Source organism: Aegilops tauschii, chromosome 4 (genome assembly GCF_002575655.3).
Source record: "Aegilops tauschii subsp. strangulata cultivar AL8/78 chromosome 4, Aet v6.0, whole genome shotgun sequence".
In the NCBI taxonomy this organism is placed as follows: domain Eukaryota; kingdom Viridiplantae; phylum Streptophyta; class Magnoliopsida; order Poales; family Poaceae; genus Aegilops; species Aegilops tauschii.
In genome coordinates this window covers 341,470,833-341,488,158 of record NC_053038.3, presented here as the reverse complement: position 1 = coordinate 341,488,158, position 17,326 = coordinate 341,470,833, and positions in this window count along the sequence as shown.

Below are 17,326 nucleotides of genomic sequence, written 5' to 3'. Positions count from 1 at the left end.
TGTCTTTGATCATTTTTTTATTTTTTGGAATTAAAATGCCATGTCGCTCCATGCTTAATTCTATCATAGCCGTTAGACCAATATGTTTGAAAATTTCTTCCAATTTACTGCAGATGGAATTAAATCGCACACAAGTACACGAAATATGAGTTTTCAAACCGTTATGGTTAGCTGTTGCATGTACATGTAGTTCAAATTTCAATTACGGTCATTAAATGGCTAGAAAATCACTTAAATGTCTTAAAAGATCAAATGACCCCTGAAATTTTTCCAAAATTTGACATGACAGTTGTATTAGTACGACAAAATTTCTCGTTCATTTAAAACACCATCCGTTGGCACTTTACTCCAAATTCGTCTTTCAGAGCTAATAAAAAATATCTACAACATCGCACATAGTTGTTTTCTAGGAACCGTTTGTGATGAAAATATGTGGGTCTATTTAAGTCTCCCTCCTTAAGCTTCACCGACTCGTCTGCTCTAGTGCCGGCAACCCCCGAATCCACGAATCACGATCCCCGTTCCTGCACCCCCTTCTTGCAAAGATGACGCCGTGGAAACACTTCGTGAAGGCCCCCCGAGCGCCGCCGCCTGCGCCGAGAGCGCGCCCGCCTACGCCGAGAGTGCCGCCGCATCCGCATTGAGTGCGGCCGCTTCTACCAAGAGGGTGTCTGCGGCAGCCGACAGGGCAGCTGCAGCAACCGAGACGGCTGCAGCTACTGCTGCGACGGCGGCTGCAAACACCGAGAGATGCCGTCCGTGCCGCTGATGTCGCCCTGGCCCGGGTCGAGGCCATCCACACCAAGATCGAGGATGCACATGCCAAGATATTCCAGGCCACCTCGGACTCCAGCATGCAACCCACGTCTGAAAAGGCGGCGGTGGCCATGGAGCACCTGCTTCCTCATGAGGTCGCTGAGCGGGAGCTGGAGATGCAGGAGGCGGCGGAGATCGAGGAGTGCCGGGAGGAGGAGCTGCGCGTGGCTGAGGTCGAGGTAGAGAAGAGTCTGTCCGTTGAGGAATCGGCGGTGGAGTACCAATGCGAGCTCTGGCGCAGCCACTACTACGAGTACTACAACCTTGAGGGCGGCGCTGAGGACGAGGACGAGGACGCGGTCCACTTCAGTAGGGGGACGCGGAGTCCACCAACAGCGGCATGTCGCCAGGACAAGTCATCGATGTCTCATCTCACACCGACGATGCATAGGCCGGCGCGGCGGTGGATTTGTTAAAATTATGCGTACTTAGGCTTTGTTTTTTAATGCTGGTCTTTTGTTAGAGCAATGTTTAGGTCAACTGGCTCCGTGTAATTACTAAAATTGCTCGATTCAGTAAGTGTGGTCTGTCGCTGTACGCTCTTTTGTGTGCCCAAATTAGCAAGCGATGTTAAATTATGCAATGACGTACCCGGGGAAATTTCCACCAAAATTTGAATTATCAAACTCATCCCATGCGCGTAAAGCAGAAGAATCATTTGTGATGCACACGATCGTTCAAAGTGAATGGTCCGGCGGCACCGCGCGCAAAGTTTCCCTCCACATTTCCAAAATTTTGGCCTACCGCCAAAATATCTACCCCTGCCCCCCTTCCCCACCCCCTTTTCTTCCCGACCACAAGTCACATTTCCCCTGTTTCCTCCTTCCTTCCTTGCTAAGCTATAGCCGCTTCCTTGCTCTCGTCGTCTCGCATCCTACCGCCAGGGTCGCCATGGTCTTCTTCAACGACCTCTCCAGCGATTCCTCCTCCGGTGACTACTCCTTCACCACCCAGGTATGCTTCTCTTCTCTCTCTCGGGCTATGACTTGGAATGAAGGATTTTTACATGGCGGTCGATTTGAGTCATTTCTTCCTCTTGTAACTCCCTAGGACCATCAGTGGCAACGAATGGAGTAGGGTGGCCGAAGATCTATCTGCTCGTTGTCACCATCAATCTCCATGTGTGAAGCTAGTTGCGTTTGATTCTGTGGACAGTGGGAGGAAGTTTCTGGCATGTGTAGAGAAGGTTAGACCCTCTTTCGTTGTTACAAATCATTTGTTAGATGTGATTCAGACACTGTCATGGTCCCAACCAATTCATACCACACCTTCAACCAAACGCATCCTAAGACAGTGTCATACTTTGTACCTAGTATCTTAAATTGTTGCCATCTCATCAGCGGTGCCATTAGAAAATTATTTGGCACCGCTTCAGCAGTTTGTGCAGCCAACTTTGGTCCACACATCCGAGCAGCCAAGCAGTAAAATACTAAATCTTTATGGCACGAAGGTACTGGGCATCGGAGCAACTACGTGCTCCGGAGTCCGGGTCCTTGATTCTTTTTCCGCTGCATCGGCTCGCCAGTGCAGGGCACCGGTGCGAGATGTAGCAACAATTATCTTTACCCCAGTTTTGGCATACATAGTGGACGGCCTTAGTGCTATTAGTTCTATGTTACTAAATTTGTGCATGTACACACCTGTTAGTATCAATTTGTTGTCATCCAAACACTGTCGCTATGTTGTTGCAGTTATATTTACCTTCCTCATAAAATGTTCAATTTGTTATTTATTGTACATGAGTAAGAACTTGTAGCATCGTTGTAGTTAATTATAGCTTCTGATGTTCCAGAATTTTGTTGTTGTCTCAGAACCAATTATTTCATTTGCACATTGATCTTTTTGAGAAGATATGTCATAATTAACATGTTTCTTCAGTTTTTCAAAATAAGCATTGGTGATTTTCTATGTTGCTATAAACCCATTTCCCCTACAATTGTTGCTGATCTAGTTTTAAATATTATAGGATGAACGGAAGTGTCCTTACTTGGAGTGGGTTGATCAAGAGTGGCCACAGTCTTTGAAGATGTGCCTAGCGAAGCTCTGGAGCATGTATGAGGAAGAGAACACACGTAGTCTTAGAGAAAGTCTTGTCAACACTGAAGCATATTTCAAGATGCGGGATACAAAGTTGAAGGTGGAGAATGAGCTCAGATTTTTTAAATCAGACTTTGCTAAGATGGTGTTGGCGAAGGAGGAGACACTTTCCTAGTTGGCCCGTGCAAAACGGGTTCTTACTAAACTGAAAGCAGAGGTGGATAAGATGAGCCTGGATGATCTCGATTAGGGAAATGAATATATCGTTCTTATGAAGTTGAACTAGCTATATGTTGTACTGTGCTGTTTTCATGTAGCTACCGTACTGTGATGTTATAATATATTTATGTGCCTGATATGAAATTGGCAAATAGCTGTTCGATATGAAATGTGAATTCGCGTAATACTGGAATTATTAATTGTAAACTAATAAACCTGCTAAATGTGTCATGGACCTTTGCAAAGGGTTCTAGCAGTAAAAGCGCTTGCGATGGATAGCCCAATGCCACACAGTTTTCTTCATCAAATCGTGTGTGATATAGTTGACAAAAGCAAACAGTTAACCAAGGCTGACTGTGTGTGATAGTTACACCTTTCACACATGATCCTACACATAAAACTGTGTGGGATGTACGTCCGAACGGAAACGTTTTCCCTGGATTGACTATGTGGGATGTACATAAGAACGGAAACGTATTCCTTGGATTGACTGTGTGTGATATACATACGAACGGAAATGATTTTTCGGGATTCTCCGTGTGGGATGTACATACCTGCGGAAATGATTTCTTGGATTTACCGTGTGGGGTGTACATACCTACGGAAATGATTTCTGGGATTCACCGTGTGGGATGTACATACCTACGGAAATTATTGGGTTTCGATGCCTCGCCCGATCGCACACGGCCCCAGCCTGGGTCCCAGGAGGGCCTATCCCCGACGATTTCTGGGTCGTGTGGGAAGGACCCCCCTAACGCCCACACTCACTTGGCGACGGTTCCAAATGCCGTCGCGGAAAGGGGTTAAAGACCGTTTGTTTAGGACCGACGCGCACCAGTGATGGAAGGATATTTTAGCAACTAATCAGCTTGGCATGCCATCTCAGCTAAGCAGATTGAGTGCAGAACAGGGCAAGGAAGCTTCTTAAGAAGAGCATATTGACTGTAAACTACTTTGGCAAACAGTGAGATTAACAACGTCTATCAGCAAACATTCAACACTACACCGACATGCACAGGGCCTTAGTCTAGAATGCGTGTACCGTGGGACAAGCTGACCGCCGTGCGTCTCCACACGAACGTTGCCAGCGGTGGCAGCGCTGACCGCCGTGCGCCTCCACAAGAACGTCGCCAGCGGTGGCGGCGCGACTAGAGGACGGCAGTCTACAAGAGCGTACTATGGGAGCGAGAGGATCACCGTGCGTCCCCTCGATGAACCGCGGTGCCGACGTATCGGCGCGACGGGGAGGGCGGCTTTGGCGGAGCGAATGGAGTGGAGGGGGACGGGGGGAGGGGGTTTGGGGAATATTATTGGCTAGTTGGCCGAAGGGCGGTTGAATTTGGGATTTGGGGGAAATTTTTGGGGGGTATTTTCACGCGGTGGGCGGGGGGAGTTTGGCGCATGGTTGGTTTTTCCAAGTGCAGTCCCACGTGTCAGTGAAGAGGCAAGCCGAAGTGCGTTCCGTTTGCATGAGCCGTGTGCAGGACCGAACGTGTGTGGAGTGCAATGCGACCGCGACAGGGGTGCTGTGAGTGTACCACCTTTTTTCATTTTAAACTAGGTGCTTAGCCCCCTAAAGAAAAAAACTTGGTGCTTCGTGCGATCCATCGATACTACTACTAGTAATCTGGTAATCCCGACTAAAACGGCGCGGCCGGGTCTTTTCCCGCGCGATATGCTGGGAGGTTGGCTTAGTTGGGTTTTTTAGGACGAGTAATGCTACACCTACGTAATCCCAGTTACGTAATTAACGTAATGTGAAACGTGTGAGCCGTTGATTGTAGATTGGGGGGCGGGAGGGGCCCACCACCATGAAAATCAGGGAGGAGAGAGAGAGGCAATTTACGTTAACCCTTTCGTAGGTTCCCGTAGATGTAGAAAGATGTGAAATGCGTGAATGTGTAGTGGACCTACTATTGGAGTGCCTAAGATAAATTGTGTATGTAGACTATGTGTTTATTTACTTCGCATGTTAGCTTTGTCTCGGTTCAATAAAAAGCAGAGTTGGTGATGATGGTGTGCCTGCCATCCTGCAATATAGGTCGTCTGATCTATATCTAACGGATAGGAAGGAAACTATGACAATTTACCCGCACTCCTCTCCACATTTGCAGATAAGGTCTTCCCTCATTCATCCTTTTCTCCCACAAGATCTTGATGTTCCGTGCAACGCATGGGCATCTTGCTAGTACTCCTACAATATACTATATTATTGTGAAAGTTCATATACATCGGCCGAGATTAATGCAAACACATCAGATTTTCATTACATTTCGAACTTTTATAGGACAGAAAAATAAAAGAAACCCGACCCTAAACCTATTCTACGGTGGCGGCCGACGTCCTCCATCTGCGATCTCCATGTACGGGGGCGGGGTTCAAGACCCGTGAAGTGAAGGTGCGGTCTCCGGCGGGGAAGAGTAGAACACGGGAGACGGACCGGCCAGTTGGCACACCATGCCCTGCCGCCTCCCATGCCCTACTCATCCTCGGAGGAGTCCTCGACCTCGGCGGTGCCAGACGTTGGACGGCGGCAAGTAGGACGCGTGGCTGACGGTGCTCCCGTCGTCGGCCGCCAGCATGGCCACCGCTTGTGCGGTCGCGTCCGCGTCCGGCTACGCCGCTATTGCGTCGCGAGCGGTGACTTGTGCGAGGGCGGCGACCTCGAGCTACATCCCCGAAGACAAGCTCTCCCGTAGAGCGTTCGCGCTCGCGGTCATGGCAGATGTGGTGCCAGGTAGCAGGACGATGCGCTATGGTGTGGAGGTTAGCTAGGCGTTACCGCTTTAAGTAGCGCATTCCGATGAGGCCAAGTGTCCGGGTGCATCATTAAGTTGCCGGAGTTGGTTGCTCGGGCACCGAGCCTCTTAACGACGGCATACGGACGGACGACATGAATGCGGGCAGCTGACGCCGGTTGGGAACGCACCGCGCGACGGCGCGAGGGACGAGGGTTTTTGGTGTGCCAGGGTAGTCAGCTGCGGTCGTGGCAACGTTGGAGATGCCCTTTGCTCACATGCGACCCCACATGTCATTGAAAAAGCAAGACGAGCCGGCATGGTCTCAGGTCCTGGGGATGTAGTTGGCCGCGCTACACCACTCCGCGGACGCGTCGTGGCGCGCGCGCACTTCGGCGCCCCGTGCATCCTCGACGAGCCGGGTGTTGATCTGTTGGTCGTGCCATAGTGCTAACGCCACCCTCGGCACACTGAAACCGACCGTGTAAAGCGACGATGAGCGTGTCGCTCCCGCATGCCTCATTTGAACATTCCACCGAGTATCATTCGCATGTGGGCCTAGACCATGCTTGTATTTCCAATGTTGTAATTTGTCCGACATGCATACAAACAAACGGTTCGTTTAAAGTTTCACTTTGCCTCCACTACGTGTCGCTTCCCGTCTTAGTTTTGACATCCCATTCGGTTCATGCCCCGACACATCTTGACGAGATCGATTGATGTTGAGAGATCAATTGCGTGTCGTGCAAGGAGATAAAGGTTTGGTCTATTCCTATGATAGAAATGACCGGCGGGGGGGGGGGGGGGGGGGGTTGTGGGGATCAGAGGGAGTATATTGTACGTTCATAAGCGAAACGAACGTATTGTACCCACCCTAGTCCTCTTTCAATCGATCTCCGGACCCCGAGATGAAATCGAGAGAGAACGAGTGGGTGCATGTGTGATACCTAAGGCGGATTCAAAATTTTGAACCGGTGATCATAGCATCCACAAATCATATATAAAGGTATTCAATGTTCGCTTCGCTCTTGAACGTACAATATACTCCCTCCGATCCTTTCTAGTTTACATATAAGTTTTATGTGTAGTCAAAGTATCTCTACTTTGATCAAACATACAGAAAAAAAGTATCAACATTCAACAACGCCCAATCAATATTGTTAGATTTGTATGTACTCCTAAATTTGTATTCAAACAGACATGGTTTCCAATTTGTTTTCAACCACGTGAATGTGCTTGTTCTCGCGCATGCTCTTGCTACTAGGATTTCGCCACGCATAGCCAGTCCAATAGTAACTTTTTTAAGCTCCCTGTCCAATAGTACTAGTGGAGTACTGACAACATCTGTAGTAGAGTATGCAATGCTCATAGTACTCCCTCCTTCCATTTATATAGGGCCTATGTGGAGGAGAGAGATGTGAAAAAGTAAGGGGAGTGAGCTCTCATGCAAGAGCCTAGCTATATACGCATTCCTAGTTAAATACAATAAATATGAAGAAAGAGATAGAGAGGAGATGGGAAAAAGTACTAATACAATAGCCAACCTTATATTTTTTTGCGGGAAATAGCCAACCTTATAGCCCACACTACTGTATGAGTGCATATAGATGATGGCTATAGATGACATGGCTATATTATTAACCATGCTCTAATGCGTTTTTCAAAACCGCCTTTGACTATTGACAAGATTAATAGTACATGAGATGTATAATGTGAAAATTATATCATTGGAAGCTCCTTTCACATACGAATTTGACCGTATGCTTTGTGTAAGTTGCATGGCATATATCATTACACTAACATTTGGTCAAAGTTAGCCTCGAAAAACGCATTAGGCCCTGTAGATGGAAGGAGGCAGTAGTAGTGGAAGTGGATCCTCTAACGTAGGTATCCCTGCCTTACCCTCCCTTTCGGTCACTTACTGGCGGACCCCATGCTTGCTAGGCCCCGCATGTCAGTTACTCAATGGGTTCGGCCACGTCAGGGGATCCTCATTCATAGTATACTCCCTCTGTTTTTTATTTACTCTGCATAAAACAGAGGGAGTGGTAGTATAAATGACGCGGGCGGGGGAGGGGGAGGGACGTCGGTTTGCTCTCAACTGCGGTCCCACAAGCGAGCGAAAACGCAAGACGAAGTGTGTTCCATTCGATGAGCGACGTGGAGGGTCGAGCGTGCCGGGGTGCAACGCAAACGCGACAAGAGCGATGTACAGTCAAAACCGATTGACCGGTCGTCACCGGAACCACTATTCACACCAGAACCTTCGCTGCTCGGCCTACGCCAGCCACTGCCCCAAAACCACACCTCCTCTCCAGCCCAGTCCCCCACCTTTCGATCCCCTAGCCCGCATCAAGAACTTCCCTAGTTCGCCGGAAAGCCATGGTGCGCCACAAGATCACGTACTACAAGATGCTGATGCCGGAGCGCCACGCAGAAATTGCGGCGGCGGCCGGCACCACAGACCTCCGTTCCCACGCTCGCTTTGCGGCAGGCCAATCCCCAAGTTCTCTGGAGCCAAGCTACGAGGAGGAGGAAGCCGATCCAATGTTCATGGCGGAGGTCGCGGCACAGAAGGCCCCCGATGGGTATGAGACGATGGACGTCGACTTCGTGTTGGCGTCCGGGTCCCCCAGGGTGCAAGCTGACCAATGGTTCAACCTGGCAATACTAAAGGAAGACCGGGAGGCAGAGGCTCAACTCGACGCGGAGCGCTGATACGTCTCCAACGTATCTATAATTTTTGATTGTTCCATGCTATTATATATTCTGTTTTGGATGTTTAATGGGCTTTATTATACACTTTTATATTATTTTTGGGACTAACCTACTAACCCAAGGCCCAGTGCAAATTGCTGTTTTTTTGCCTATTTCAGTGTTTCACAGAAAAGGAATATCAAACGGAATCCAAACGGAATGAAACCTTCGGGAGCATGATTTTTGGAACAAACGTGATCCAGAGGACTTGGAGTGGACGTCAAGCAACCAACAAGGAGGCCACGAGGCAGGGAGGCGCGCCTGCCCCCCTGGGCGCGCCCCCCACCCTCGTGGGCCCCTCATGGCTCCCCTGACCGACTTCCTTCGCCTATATATACTCTTATACCCTAAAAACATCGAGGAGCACGACGAAACCCTATTTCCACCGCCGCAAATCTCTGTACCCGTGAGATCCCATCTTGGGGCCTTTTTCGGTGCTCTGCCGGAGGGGGCATTGATCACGGAGGGCTTCTTCATCAACACCATAGCCTCTCCGATGATGTGTGAGTAGTTTACCTCAGACCTTCGGGTCCATAGTTATTAGCTAGATGGCTTCTTCTCTCTCTTTGGATCTCAATACAAAGTTCTCCTCGATTCTCTTGGAGATCTATTTGATGTAACTCTTTTTTGCGGTGTGTTTGTCGAGATCCGATGAATTGTGGGTTTATGATCAAGATTATCTATGAACAATATTTGAATCTCCTCTGAATTCTTTTATGTATGATTGGTTATCTTTGCAAGTCTCTTCGAATTATCAGTTTGGTTTGGCCTACTAGATTGATCTTTCTTGCAATGGGAGAAGTGCTTAGCTTTGGGTTCAATCATGCGGTGCTCGATCCCAGTGACAGAAGGGGAAACGACATGTATTGTATTGTTGCCATCGAGGATAAAAAGATGGGGTTTATATCATATTGCTTGAGTTTATCCCTCTACATCATGTCATCTTGCCTAATGTGTTACTCTGTTCTTATGAACTTAATACTCTAGATGCATGTTGGATAGCGGTCGATGTGTGGAGTAATAGTAGTAGATGCAGGCAGGAGTCGGTGTACTTGTCGCGGACGTGATGCCTATATACATGATCATGCCTAGATATTCTCATAACTATGCTCAATTCTATCAATTGTTCGACAGTAATTTGTTCACCCACCATAATACTTATGCTCTTGAGAGAAGCCACTAGTGAAACCTATGGCCGCTGGGTCTATTCTCTATCATATTAGTCTCCCGTTATTTCTATCACCGTTTATTTTGCTTTCTTTACTTTTAGTATTTATCATAAAAATACCAAAAATATTATCTTATCATCTCTATCAGATCTCACTTTTGCAAGTGGCCGTGAAGGGATTGACAACCCCTTTATCGCATTGGTTGCAAGGTTCTTATTTGTTTGTGTAGGTACGAGGGACTTGAGCGTGGTCTCCTACTGGATTGATACCTTGGTTCTCAAAAACTGAGGGAAATACTTACGATACTTTACTGCATCACCCTTTCCTCTTCAAGGGAAAACCAACGCAGTGCTCAAGAGGTAGCAAGAAGGATTTCTGACGCCGTTGCCGGGGAGTCTATGCACAAGTCAAGACATACCAAGTACCCATCACAAACTCTTATCCCTCGCATTACATTATTTGCCATTTGCCTCTTGTTTTCCTCTCCCTCACTTCACCCTTGCCTTTTTATCCGCCCTCTTTTCCGTTCGCCTCTTTTTGCTTGCTTTTGTGTGCCTGCTCTTTGTGCATTTTGTTGCCACCATGTCTGAAACTGGGGAGGTTATCATTAATAAAGATAGTAGTAATCACATGGAAAACTTTGATGTTTTTGATAATCCTCTTGAAGAACCTACTATCTTACGCACTAAAAAGTTTCGAGTCGGTAGTGGTAATATTATTGGGAAAGGAGTTATTCAAGATTACTTTACTTGTGCTGGTGCTTTGCCCATTATGGGAGGTTCTATTCTTCATAGAACTAGTAGTCTTGCGGATGCAATATCCTTGCTCGTAGTTGAACTTGAAAGGCAATTTCTTCATATGCATCCTTGCATACAAAGAATTTTCCTAGAATTTTCCAATATTGAGCACTCTTCTGTTAAGCGTGCCGCTACTATCTTTTTGGCACATGAGTTTAGATTTATAATGAAAGAGGCCAAAGAAATTTTTGCGCATTATAGGGTGGACGCTGGTCATCCTCCCATAGAAGCTATCCTTTTTAACCAAGAAGACATAATGCATTTACAATCTTTGGATCATGTTGCTTATAATGAAAACCTTAGAAAAAAGGTTCCTACCGATGTTCTAGTTGATAGAATTTCTGAACTTAATGATGATTTGGCTATTCAGAATAATGGGTTAGGATTTTCTCTAGAACAAAGGCTCGTGACTTTCTGTCAAAAGAACGCTTGTAATGATGACTTGGTTGTGCAATATAAGGGGCCAAAGGAGGAACCCATACCTCCCAAGCTTGATCTTGGGGATTTTTGTCCCATTAAATTTAACCCCTTTGATTATTTTTGCTTGCCACAAAGAAAACTTGCTGCTGAACGTAGAGAATACGAAAGGAGTTTTCATGATTTACCTTACCATTATTATGGCAATACCTAGATCTATCCTCGCTTTTATCCCTAGCTAGGGGCGTTAAGCGATAGCGCTTGTTGGGAGGCAACCCAATTTTATTTTAGCTCCTTGCTTTTTTTTCCTGTTTAGCAATAAATATTTGATCTAGCCTCTGGTTAGATTTGTTTTTATGTTTTAATTAGTGTTTGTGCCAAGTAAAACCTATAGGATCTTCTTGGATGATAGTTATTTGATCTTGCTGAAAAAGTCAGAAACTTTCTGTTCACGAAAACAATTGTTTAAAATCACCAGAACGCGATAAAATACTGATTCCGATTGAAGTAGATCAAAAAACAAATTATTTAGGTCGTCCTATTTTGGTAGAATTTTCTGAGTTACAGAAGTTTGCGTTAGATACAGATTACGACAGTCTGTTCTGTTTTTGACAGATTCTGTTTGTCGTGTGTTGTTTACTTATTTTGATGAATCTATGGCTAGTAACGGAGCTTATGAACCATAGAGAAGTTGGAATACAGTGGGTTTAACACAAATATAAATAAAGAATGAGTTCACTACAGTACCTTAAAGTGGTGGTTTGTTTTATTTCGCTAACGGAGCTCATGAGATTTTCTGTTGAGTTTTGTGTTGTGAAGTTTTTAAGTTTTGGGTAAAGATTTGATGGATTATGGAACAAGGAGTGGCAAGACCCTAAGATTGGGGATGCCCAAGGCACCCCAAGGTAAAATCCAAGGACAACCAAAAGCCTAAGCTTGGGGATGCCCCGGAAGGCATCCCCTCTTTCGTCTTCGTCCATCGGTAACTTTACTTGATGCTATATTTTTATTCACCACATGATATGTGTTTTGCTTGGGGCGTCTTGTATGATTTGAGTCTTTGCTTTTTAGTTTGCCACAATCATCCTTGCTGTACACACCTTTTGAGAGAGACACACATGATTCGGAATTTATTAGAATACTCTATGTGCTTCGCTTATATCTTTTGAGCTATATAGTTTTTGCTCTAGTGCTTCACTTATATCTTTTAGAGCACGGTGGTGGATTTATTTTATAGAAATTATTGATCTCTCATGCTTCACTTATATTATTTTGAGAGTTCCTTAGAACAGCATGGCAATTTGCTTTGGTTAAAAAATTAGTCCTAATATGATAGGCATCCAAAATTAGTATAATAAAAACTTTCACATAAAGTGCATTGAATACTAAGAGAAGTTTGATACTTGATGATTGTTTTAATATATGGAGGTAGTGATATTAAAGTTGTGCTAGTTGAGTAATTGTGAATTTGAGAAATACTTGTGTTGAATTTTGCTAGTCCCATAGCATGCACGTATGGTAACCGTTGTGTAACAAATTTGAAACATGAGGTGTTGTTTGATTGTCATCCTTATGAGTGGCGGTCGGGGATGAGCGATGGCCTTTTCCTACCAATCTATCCCCCTAGGAGCATGCGCTTAGTGCTTGGTTTTGGATGACTTGTAGATTTTTGCAATAAGTATGTGAGTTCTTTATGACTAATGTTGAGTCCATGGATTATACGCACTCTCACCCTTCCATCATTGCTAGCCTCTTCGGTACCGTGCATTGCCCTTTCTCATCTTGAGAGTTGGTGCAAACTTCGCCGGTGCATCCAAACCCCATGATACGATACGCTCTATCACACATAAACCTCCTTATATCTTCCTCAAAACAGCCACCATACCTACCTATTATGGCATTTCCATAGCCATTCCGAGATATATTGCCATGCAACTTTCCACCGTTCCGTTTATTATGACACGCTTCATCATTGTCATATTGCCTTGCATGATCATGTGGTTGACATCGTATTTGTGGCAAAGCCACCATGCATATTATTTCATACATGTCAGTCTTCATTCATCGCCCATCCCGGTACACCGCCAGCGGCATTCATATAGAGTCATACTTTGTTCTAGTATCGAGTTGTAATCATTGAGTTGTAAATAAATAGAAGTGTGATGATCATTATTCATAGAGCATTGTCCCAAAAAACAGCCAAATAAAAAAAAGGCCCAAAAAAATATAAAAAGGGACAATGCTACTATCCTTTTTCCACACTTGTTTTGTCACTTTCATATACTAGTGGGAATTTTTCATTATAGAACTTGGCTTGTATATTCCAACAATGGGCTTCCTCAAATGCCCTAGGTCTTCCTGAGCAAGCAAGTTGGATGCACACCCACTTAGTTTCTTTTGTTGAGCTTTCATACATTTATAGCTCTAGTGCATCCGTTGCATGGCAATCCCTACTCCTTGCATTGACATCAATTGATGGGCATCTCCCTAGCCCGTTAATTAGCCGCGTCAATGCGAGATTTTCTCCTTTTTTGTCTTCTCCACATAACCCCCATCATCATATTCTATTCCACCCATAGTGCTATATCCATGGCTCATGCTCATATATTGCGTGAAAGTTGAATTTTTTTGAGATTACTAAAGTATGAAACAATTGCTTGGCTTGTCATCGGGGTTGTGCATGATGAGAGCATTCTTGTGTGACAAAAATGGAGCATGACCAAACTATATGATTTTGTAGGGATGAACTTTCTTTGGCCATGTTATTTTGAGAAGACATAATTGCTTAGTTAGTATGCTTGAAGTATTATTATTTTTATGTCAATATTAAACTTTTATCTTGAATCTTTCGGATCTGAATATTCATGCCACAATAAAAAGAATTACATTGAAGAATATGCTAGGAAGCATTCCACATCAAAAATTCTGTTTTTATCATTTACCTACTCGAGGACGAGCAGGAATTAAGCTTGGGGATGCTTGATACGTCTCCAACATATCTATAATTTTTGATTGTTCCATGCTATTATATATATTCTGTTTTGGATGTTTAATGGGCTTTATTATACACTTTTATATTATTTTTGGGACTAACCTATTAACCCAAGGCCCAGTGCAAATTGCTGTTTTTTTTTGCCTATTTCAGTGTTTCGCGGAAAAGGAATATCAAACGGAATCCAAACGGAATGAAACCTTCGGGAGTGTGATTTTTGGAACAAACGTGATCCAGAGGACTTGGAGTGGACGTCAAGCAACCAACAAGGAGGCCACGAGGCAGGAAGGCGCGCCTGCCCCCTGGGCACGCCCCCACCCTCGTGGGCCCCTCGTGGCTCCCCTAACCGGCTTCCTTCGCCTATATATACTCTTATACCCCAAAAATATTGAGGAGCACGACAAAACCCTATTTCCACCGCGAGATCCCATCTTGGGGCCTTTTTCGGCGCTCCGCCGGAGGGGGCATTGATCACGGAGGGCTTCTACATCAACACCATAGCCTCTCCGATGATGTGTGAGTAGTTTACCTCAGACCTTCGGGTCCATAGTTATTAGCTAGATGGCTTGTTCTCTCTCTTTGGATCTCAATACAAAGTTCTCCTCGATTCTTTTGGAGATCTATTCGATGTAACTCTTTTTTGCGGTGTGTTTGTCGAGATCCGATGAATTGTGGGTTTATGATCAAGATTATCTATGAACAATATTATAATCTCCTCCGAATTCTTTTATGTATGATTGGTTATCTTTGCAAGTCTCTTTGAATTATCAGTTTGGTTTTGCCTACTAGATTGATCTTTCTTGCAATGGGAGAAGTGCTTAGCTTTGGGTTCAATCATGCGGTGCTCGATCCCAGTGACAGAAGGGGAAACGACACGTATTGCATTGTTGCCATCGAGGATAAAAACATGGGGTTTATATCATATTTCTTGAGTTTATCCCTCTACATCATGTCATCTTGCCTAATGCGTTACTCTGTTCTTATGAACTTAATACTCTAGACGCATGTTGGATAGTGGTCGATGTGTGGAGTAATAGTAGTAGATGCAGGCAGGAGTCGGTCTACTTGTCGCGGACGTGATGCCTATATACATGATCATGCCTAGATATTCTCATAACTATGCTCAATTCTATCAGTTGCTCGACAGTAATTTGTTCACCCACCGTAATACTTATGCTCTTGAGAGAAGCCACTAGTGAAACCTATGGCCCCGGGGTCTATTCTCTATCATATTAATCTCCCATTATTTCTATCACCGTTTATTTTGCTTTCTTTACTTTTAGTCTTTATCATAAAAATACCAAAAATATTATCTTATCATCTCTATCAGATCTCACTTTTGCAAGTGGTCGTGAAGGGATTGACAACCCCTTTATCATGTTGGTTGCAAGGTTCTTATTTGTTTGTGTAAGTACGAGGGACTTGAGCGTGGTCTCCTACTGGATTGATACCTTGGTTCTCAAAAACTGAGGGAAATACTTACGCTACTTTACTGCATCACCCTTTCCTCTTCAAGGGAAAACCAACGCAGTGCTCAAGAGGTAGCAAGCGCGCACATGCTGATACGTCTCCATCGTATCTATAATTTTTTATTGTTCCATGCCAATATTATACAACTTCCATATACTTTTGGCAACTTTTTATACTATTTTTGGGACTAACATATTGATCCAGTGCCCAGTGCCAGTTCCTGTTTGTTGCATGTCTTATGTTTCGCAGAAACGCCATATCAAACAGAATCCAAATGGGATAAAGACGGACGGAGAATATTTTTGGAATATTTGGAGAATTCCGGAAGAAGAATCAACGCGAGACGGTGCCCGAGTGGGGCACGAGGCAGGGGGGCGCGCCCCACCCCCCTGGGCGTGCCCCTGACACTCGTGGGCCCCCCGTAAGGTGGTTGCTGCTCTACTTTGGACGCAAGAAAACTAATTTTCGGAGAAAAATCTGGGCGAAGGTTTCAATCCAATCGGAGTTACGGATCTCCATATATACACGAAACAGTGAAAGGCAGCAGACGGGAACGCAGAAACAGAGAGAGACAGAGAGACAGATCCAATCTCGGAGGGGCTCTCGCCCCTCCCATGCCATGGAGGCCAAGGTCCAGAGGGGAAACCCTTCTCCCATCTATGGAGGAGGTCAAGGAAGAAGAAGAAGAAGGGGCCCCTCTCCCCCTCTCTTCCGGTGGCGCCGGAACGCTGCCGTGGCCACCATCATCATCACCGCGATCTTCACCAACACCTCCGCCATCTTCACCAACATCTCCATCACCTTCCCCCCTCTATCTACAGCGGTCCACTCTCCCGCAACCCGCTGTACCCTCTACTTGACCATGGTGCTTTATGCTTCATATTATTATCCAATGATGTGTTGCCATCCTATGATGTCTGAGTAGATTTTTGTTGTCCTATCGGTGGTTGATGAATTGCTATGATTGATTTAATTTGCTTGTGGTTATGTTGCTGTCCTTCGGTGCCCATCATATGAGCGCGCGCGTGGATCACACCATCGGGTTAGTTGTATGTTGATAGGACTATGTATTGGAGGGCAAGAGTGACAGAAGCTTCTACCTAGCATAGAAATTGATGCATACGGGATTGAAGGGGGACCAATATATCTTAATGCTATGGTTGGGTTTACCTTAATGAACGTTAGTAGTTGCGGATGCTTGCTAATAGTTCCAATCATAAGTGCATAGAATTCCAAGTCAGGGATGACATGCTAGCAGTGGCCTCTCCCACATAATACTTGCTATCGGTCTAGTAAACTAGTCAATTGCTTAGGGACAATTTCGCAACTCCTACCACCACTTTTCCACACTCGCTATATTTACTTTATTGTGTCTTTATCTAAACAGCCCCTAGTTTTTATTTACGTGCTCTTTATATTCTTGCAACCCTATCCAACAACACCTACAAAGTACTTCTAGTTTCATACTTGTTCTAGGTAAAGCGAACGTTAAGCGTGCGTAGAGTTGTATCGGTGGTCGATAGAACTTGAGGGAATATTTGTTCTACCTTTAGCTCCTCGTTGGGTTCGACACTCTTACTTATCGAAAGAGGCTACAATTGATCCCCTATACTTGTGGGTTATCACATGTCGCTGCCATCGAGGCTCTCCTGCAGGCGGAACCGGATGTCGTGAATGTGAACCGGGCGGCGGAGGCTCAATTTGAGGCGGAGCGCGCGGATGCCGCTGCCATCGAGGTCCTCCTGCAGGTGGAACCGGACGTCCTCGACTTGAACCGGGCAGCGGAGGCTCAACTCGACGCGGAGCGCGCGGATGCCGCTGCCATCGAGGCCCTCCTGCAGGCGGAACCGGACGTCCTGGACTTGAACCGGGCGGCGAAGGCTCAACTCGACGCAGAGCGCGCGGATGCCGCTG